The following is a 7510-nucleotide window of genomic DNA, read 5'->3' on the forward strand; positions in this document are numbered from 1 at the left end:
TATAGCCCTTTTATTTATAATCTAGTTTCTTCCGAAAATGTATCGTCTTTCTTATTAGATTTTATAATGAGGTTAGAGTCGGATAGTGTTGAAAATGACTTTTGGAAGCGGGATTTTGATAATCAAAAGTGGGACGAAGATTTTTTAAATTCGATTCAGGAAGGTTTCTATTTTATCTCAAGATATTATAGATTTGTAGGTCACTAGAAAATGTAGTTTTTGTATAAAAGTGATGATCTACATATGTATCTATATTTTGGGACAAAAAAATATGTATTTCCTTATCAATATCTAAAAATGAATTATCGCCGACGTGATTGCGGAAAGAATGTTCCCCATCGACAAATAAAAGAATAAAATGATACAAAACCGAAGAAAGTATGACGGAAATGGGCATCAGCGAACATATAAACATATAAAAAGGACATAAAAAGGGAAAACTACTCAAATAATTTTCACTTCAACATTTTCTAGATAGATGTTGACACAAACGAGAAGGGACTTTATTATTTTTGTTAATAAAAAGGTTGCGCAAATCAAAATATCGCAACAAATTATTATCCTTTTACGCTCCTAATTGATCGTTTAAAAAAATCATCTGAATCGGATTCTTCCAAATTGCTAGTAATCAATTTTCCTTCGCAATATTTTGTTCTTTTTAAATCCCATCTTAATTTGATCCAAATTATATCCCAAATCATAAGGATATGTCATTTCGAGTAACGGCCATATTGTCGTGGTGTCCTCCGAGACAATATGGCGGCTGGTTGTGACGTCATCCCAACATAACCTTACAATCTTATTATACTAGCGGTTACGGGGAGCAACGGGTGTGATAAGTCCCTTTTAGTGTATTTAGTATCAACAAAAACAAAAAAATTGAGCAATAATGGAAATTGTTTAATAATCAGCTGCTTCTTGTTCGATTTTCACCTAAAGTAAAGTGGTTAACTCCACTTGGATCTATAAGTTAGTCCTTGTATCTTCCAGGTGTCACTGGATTATCACTTTGCAGGCTAATTATCTGGAATGTTAAAAACTGATAAGGAATCATCCAAAATAATCTATAATATTCTGAAATGTTCTAAAATCTTCCAAAATGAACTGAAAATGATCTGGATGGTTAAAAAATGATCTGGAATCTTCCATAATGATCTGAATTGATCTATCATGATTTAGCAGGTTAAAAATGATCAAGAATCTTCGAAAATAATTTGTAATAGTCAAAAATCATCCACCAAAATGATCCGAGTTGCTCTATAATGATTTAGAATGTTCAAAAATGATCTGGAATCTTCCATAATGATCTGAATTGATCTATCATGATTTGGCAGGTTAAAAATGATCAAGAATCTTCGAAAATAATTTGTAATAGTCAAAAATCATCCACCAAAATGATCCGAGTTGCTCTATAATGATTTAGAATGTTCAAAAATGATCTGGAATCTTCCATAATGATCTGAATTGATCTATCATGATTTGGCAGGTTAAAAATGATCAAGAATCTTCGAAAATAATTTGTAATAGTCAAAAATCATCCACCAAAATGATCCGAGTTGCTCTATAATGATTTAGAATGTTCAAAAATGATCTGGAATCTTCCATAATGATCTGAATTGATCTATCATGATTTGGCAGGTTAAAAATGATCAAGAATCTTCGAAAATAATTTGTAATAGTCAAAAATCATCCACCAAAATGATCCGAGTTGCTCTATAATGATTTAGAATGTTCAAAAATGATCTGGAATCTTCCATAATGATCTGAATTGATCTATCATGATTTGGCAGGTTAAAAATGATCAGGAATCTTCGAAAATAATTTGTAATAGTCAAAAATCATCCACCAAAATGATCCGAGTTGCTCTATAATGATTTAGAATGTTCAAAAATGATCTGGAATCTTCCATAATGATCTGAATTGATCTATCATGATTTGGCAGGTTAAAAATGATCAGGAATCTTCGAAAATAATTTGTAATAGTCAAAAATCATCCACCAAAATGATCCGAGTTGCTCTATAATGATTTAGAATGTTCAAAAATGATCTGGAATCTTCCATAATGATCTGAATTGATCTATCATGATTTGGCAGGTTAAAAATGATCAAGAATCTTCGAAAATAATTTGTAATAGTCAAAAATCATCCACCAAAATGATCCGAATTGCTCTATAATGATTTAGAATGTTCAAAAATGATCTGGAATCTTCCATAATGATCTGAATTGATCTATCATGATTTAGCAGGTTAAAAATGATCAAGAATCTTCGAAAATAATTTGTAATAGTCAAAAATCATCCACCAAAATGATCCGAGTTGCTCTATAATGATTTAGAATGTTCAAAAATGATCTGGAATCTTCCATAATGATCTGAATTGATCTATCATGATTTGGCAGGTTGAAAATGATCAAGAATCTTCGAAAATAATTTGTAATAGTCAAAAATCATCCACCAAAATGATCCGAGTTGCTCTATAATGATTTAGAATGTTCAAAAATGATCTGGAATCTTCCATAATGATCTGAATTGATCTATCATGATTTGGCAGGTTAAAAATGATCAGGAATCTTCGAAAATAATTTGTAATAGTCAAAAATCATCCACCAAAATGATCCGAGTTGCTCTATAATGATTTAGAATGTTCAAAAATGATCTGGAATCTTCCATAATGATCTGAATTGATCTATCATGATTTGGCAGGTTAAAAATGATCAGGAATCTTCGAAAATAATTTGTAATAGTCAAAAATCATCCACCAAAATGATCCGAGTTGCTCTATAATGATTTAGAATGTTCAAAAATGATCTGGAATCTTCCATAATGATCTGAATTGATCTATCATGATTTGGCACGATAAAAAATGATCAGGAATCTTCGAAAATAATTTGTAATAGTAAAAAATCATCCACCAAAATGATCCGAGTTGCTCTATAATGATTTAGAATGTTCAAAAATGATCTGGAATCTTCCATAATGATCTGAATTGATCTATCATGATTTAGCAGGTTAAAAATGATCAAGAATCTTCGAAAATAATTTGTAATAGTCAAAAATCATCCACCAAAATGATCCGAGTTGCTCTATAATGATTTAGAATGTTCAAAAATGATCTGGAATCTTCCATAATGATCTGAATTGATCTATCATGATTTAGCAGGTTAAAAATGATCAAGAATCTTCGAAAATAATTTGTAATAGTCAAAAATCATCCACCAAAATGATCCGAATTGCTCTATAATGATTTAGAATGTTCAAAAATGATCTGGAATCTTCCAATATAGTCTGAAATGTTCATCAACGGTATGAAATGCTTCATCATGATCTGGAATGTTAAAAACTGATAAGGAATCATCCAAAATAATTTATAATATTCAGAAATGTTCCAAAATGAACTCAAATGGATCTGGATAGATCAAAAACGATCTAGAATCTTCCAATTTGATCTGAAATACTTCATAATGATCTGGACTATTTGAAAATGATCTAAAATAGTATGGAAAATTCGAAAATGATCTGGATGGTTGAAAAATGATCTAGAATCTTCCATAATGATTTGAATTGATCTATCATGATTTGGCAGGTTAAAAATGATCAGGAATCTTCGAAAATAATTTGTAATAGTCAAAAATCATCCACCAAAATGATCCGAGTTGCTCTATAATGATTTAGAATGTTCAAAAATGATCCGGAATCTTCCAAAATGGTCTGAAATGTTCAACAACGATATGAAATGCTTCATAATGATCTGGAATGTGTAAAAATGATCTAAAATCTTTCAAAATTATTTGGAAAGTTCAATAATGATCTGGATGGTTCGAAAATGATCCGAAATCTTTCCTAATGATCTGTAATGCTCTATAATGATTTAGAATGTTCAAAAATGATCTGGAATCTCCCAAAAATGATCTGAAATGTGATTTATGTCCTAATCAAGCAAAAACAAGCCTTTTCTAGAAGCAGTTTCTACTCACTCATAACTTCGTTTTTAATTAAACTGAGAATGAATTTTCTCTATTCGAGTCAGTAGATTGAGTCATATTATCGAAAACCTCCACAGTTTCTAATTCTCTCTACAATTAGAGATAGATCTCGATACCAAAGTTTAAATAGTAGATATCGTTTCTGCAATATTCAAATCCGATAACATTTAAGTCTATGATAAAGTCAGGAAATGAGACAAATTGTAGCTGGAGCTCAAAAAATAGAGACGTTAGCAATAATCAAACTAAATATTTAAAAATAATTGTATGCTTGATATATTACAGTTGCAAACTTGCAAATTCACTAAAAGGAAGAATAATTTATCCATGGTTTCATAGTATCTATAATAAACAGCGTATTTTGAATATCTATTAACTAAAATGATACCCAAACACAAAGCGTAACCTTCTAAACAAAACAAAAAAGCGAAAGTGTGTTTTCGACTTTTGTAACTAAATATAAGCTGTGAAAACCACGATCGCGCTATATAAAATATGATTTTCATCCATACGGATACAGTCCATATAATAATTTCGAGAATCAAATAAAAATAATCATATATCAAGGATATTAGCATAAAACTTCGTTCTATGCAAATCCGCGAACGATGCGGAAGGAGACGCCATCTTGCGATGACTTATGGCAACTACGGTTGCCGCCGACGGAAAAACTTTTGCGGGGAATATTCCTTTGATATGAAATATGTAAGATTTTTTTGTTCGTTCAACAGACAGCGGTCTAGTAAATAAATAAAAATGAAACGAGGAGGAAACAAGAATAAGAAAAAAAAAACAATTACCAATTCAATATTTATCAGTTGGCAATACTGCTTTATTTGACGGTTGACGCTTTAGTTTGACATAACCTATATAATCGGTTTTCGGAGCGTCATCGAACAGAACGTACTGAAGAAAATGTAGTCACCGTACAAGAAAACATTGAAGAAGATCCAAATTAATCGATCAATTGGAGTTTTGTCCTTCAATTTTATGGAAAATTTTCCATTTCAAGATTCAGCTTGTGTATGTTTTGAAGCCAAACGACTATGGAATACGTCTCCAATAAGATCATACTTTAATATTGAATTTCCATTCAAAATATTGTTCTCTAATATTCTCCATATTCGATTGAATGAGGTACACTTGAATTAATTAGTTTCTAAGAACAATTGCCACATTTAAGCAAATGGGAATCCACGCTGGACTCACAGAGAATGACTGTTTGGTCTCAGAAGTACCTGGCCCAATGAATAAAACTATTCATTACTCTTTTTATATTAAGAATCGTCAAGCTCATTGGAAGATCTTTGATCACCAAACCATTTTTTCAAGTCTGGGAACAGAAGGGGCTAAATCTGGTGAATATTAGTTTCCTCTTAGCCAAATGCAGTGGATTTAATTTTATTTCTTCGCTCAAAGTTGTAATAAGTTCACAAAATCCTCGCCGTTAATAGTTTCTCCTTTTTTAGGAGAATTATCCCAAACGCAATCTAAAAAAACCGACACCATGAACATGCCTGCAGATGGAACGGTTTTTGCTTTCTTTGGAGCCGGTTCTCCCTCCTTGCAAATCGATGGACTCACGTTCCATCCATGGCTATGAAACGGAGCTAAAAAGCAACTAACGCTATCTCTAGGTCAGGCCAGGTACTTCTGGGACCATCGTAGATCGGGCCAGCCAAATTCGTTAATGAATCAAGAGTAATTCAATAGCTAATTGATGAATTGATTTGGTACATTTCGCTTTAGTAGACGACTTTTAGCTCCGTCAAGTCGAAAAATTGCCAAAATTAGGTGCTAATTAGGTGCCAACTTCAAAAATTATAAATACTACAATAAAAAAGGCAAAATATATTTAAAAAAATAGTATTCCTTTAGTTTTAATATGGTTTACTTTATTTATCTGTGAGTTATGATGTGTATGATAGATCTGTCATGGTTGTCACAAATGTCAATGTCACAAATGTCACTGTCACAAAAGTCACTGTCACAAATGTCAATTATGATTGATTGGAATAAGATAATAGAGGTTAATTGATTTAGGTCAAGAAAATATTGATTATTTGACAAAGAGTTCAAGAAATAAATATCAAATGTCGTTTTTTTTGTTTTTTAGGTGAGATTTAGTTATGTAACATAAAACAGTTTAGTAATATCACTTACGTAGTGCATTTGTCATAAAAATAATGTTTTTTAGAGCGACACATCTGTTTATTTCAATTTGAAAATCATCTTATAAATATGATTTCGATATTTGGCTTTTGTATAACTTTTAGAATGTGTTTTGCATGAATTATAAACGACACTTTCTGAAAATATGTAAACAAATAGTATTCCTTTAGTTTTAATATGGTTTACTTTATTTATCTGTGGGTTATGATGTCTATGATAGATCTGTCATGGTTGTCACAAATGTCAATGTCACAAATGTCACTGTCACAAAAGTCACTGTCACAAATGTCACTGTCACAAATGTCAATTATGATTGATTGGAATAAGATAATAGAGGTTAATTGATTTAGGTCAAGAAAATATTGATTATTTGACAAAGAGTTCAAGAAATAAATATCAAATATCGTTTTTTTTGTTTTTTAGGTGAGATTTAGTTATGTAACATAAAACAGTTTAGTAATATCACTTACGTAGTGCATTTGTCATAAAAATAATGTTTTTTAGAGCGACACATCTGTTTATTTCAATTTGAAAATCATCTTATAAATATGATTTCGATATTTGGCTTTTGTATAACTTTTAGAATGTGTTTTGCATGAATTATAAACGACACTTTCTGAAAATATGTAAACAAATAGTATTCCTTTAGTTTTAATATGGTTTACTTTATTTATCTGTGGGTTATGATGTCTATGATAGATCTGTCATGGTTGTCACAAATGTCAATGTCACAAATGTCACTGTCACAAAAGTCACTGTCACAAATGTCACTGTCACAAATGTCAATTATGATTGATTGGAATAAGATAATAGAGGTTAATTGATTTAGGTCAAGAAAATATTGATTATTTGACAAAGAGTTCAAGAAATAAATATCAAATGTCGTTTTTTTTGTTTTTTAGGTGAGATTTAGTTATGTAACATAAAACAGTTTAGTAATATCACTTACGTAGTGCATTTGTCATAAAAATAATGTTTTTTAGAGCGACACATCTGTTTATTTCAATTTGAAAATCATCTTATAAATATGATTTCGATATTTGGCTTTTGTATAACTTTTAGAATGTGTTTTGCATGAATTATAAACGACACTTTCTGAAAATATGTAAACAAATAGTATTCCTTTAGTTTTAATATGGTTTACTTTATTTATCTGTGGGTTATGATGTCTATGATAGATCTGTCATGGTTGTCACAAATGTCAATGTCACAAATGTCACTGTCACAAAAGTCACTGTCACAAATGTCACTGTCACAAATGTCAATTATGATTGATTGGAATAAGATAATAGAGGTTAATTGATTTAGGTCAAGAAAATATTGATTATTTGACAAAGAGTTCAAGAAATAAATATC

The sequence above is a fragment of the Diorhabda sublineata genome, chromosome 2 (assembly GCF_026230105.1).
Source record: "Diorhabda sublineata isolate icDioSubl1.1 chromosome 2, icDioSubl1.1, whole genome shotgun sequence".
Lineage (NCBI taxonomy): Eukaryota > Metazoa > Arthropoda > Insecta > Coleoptera > Chrysomelidae > Diorhabda > Diorhabda sublineata.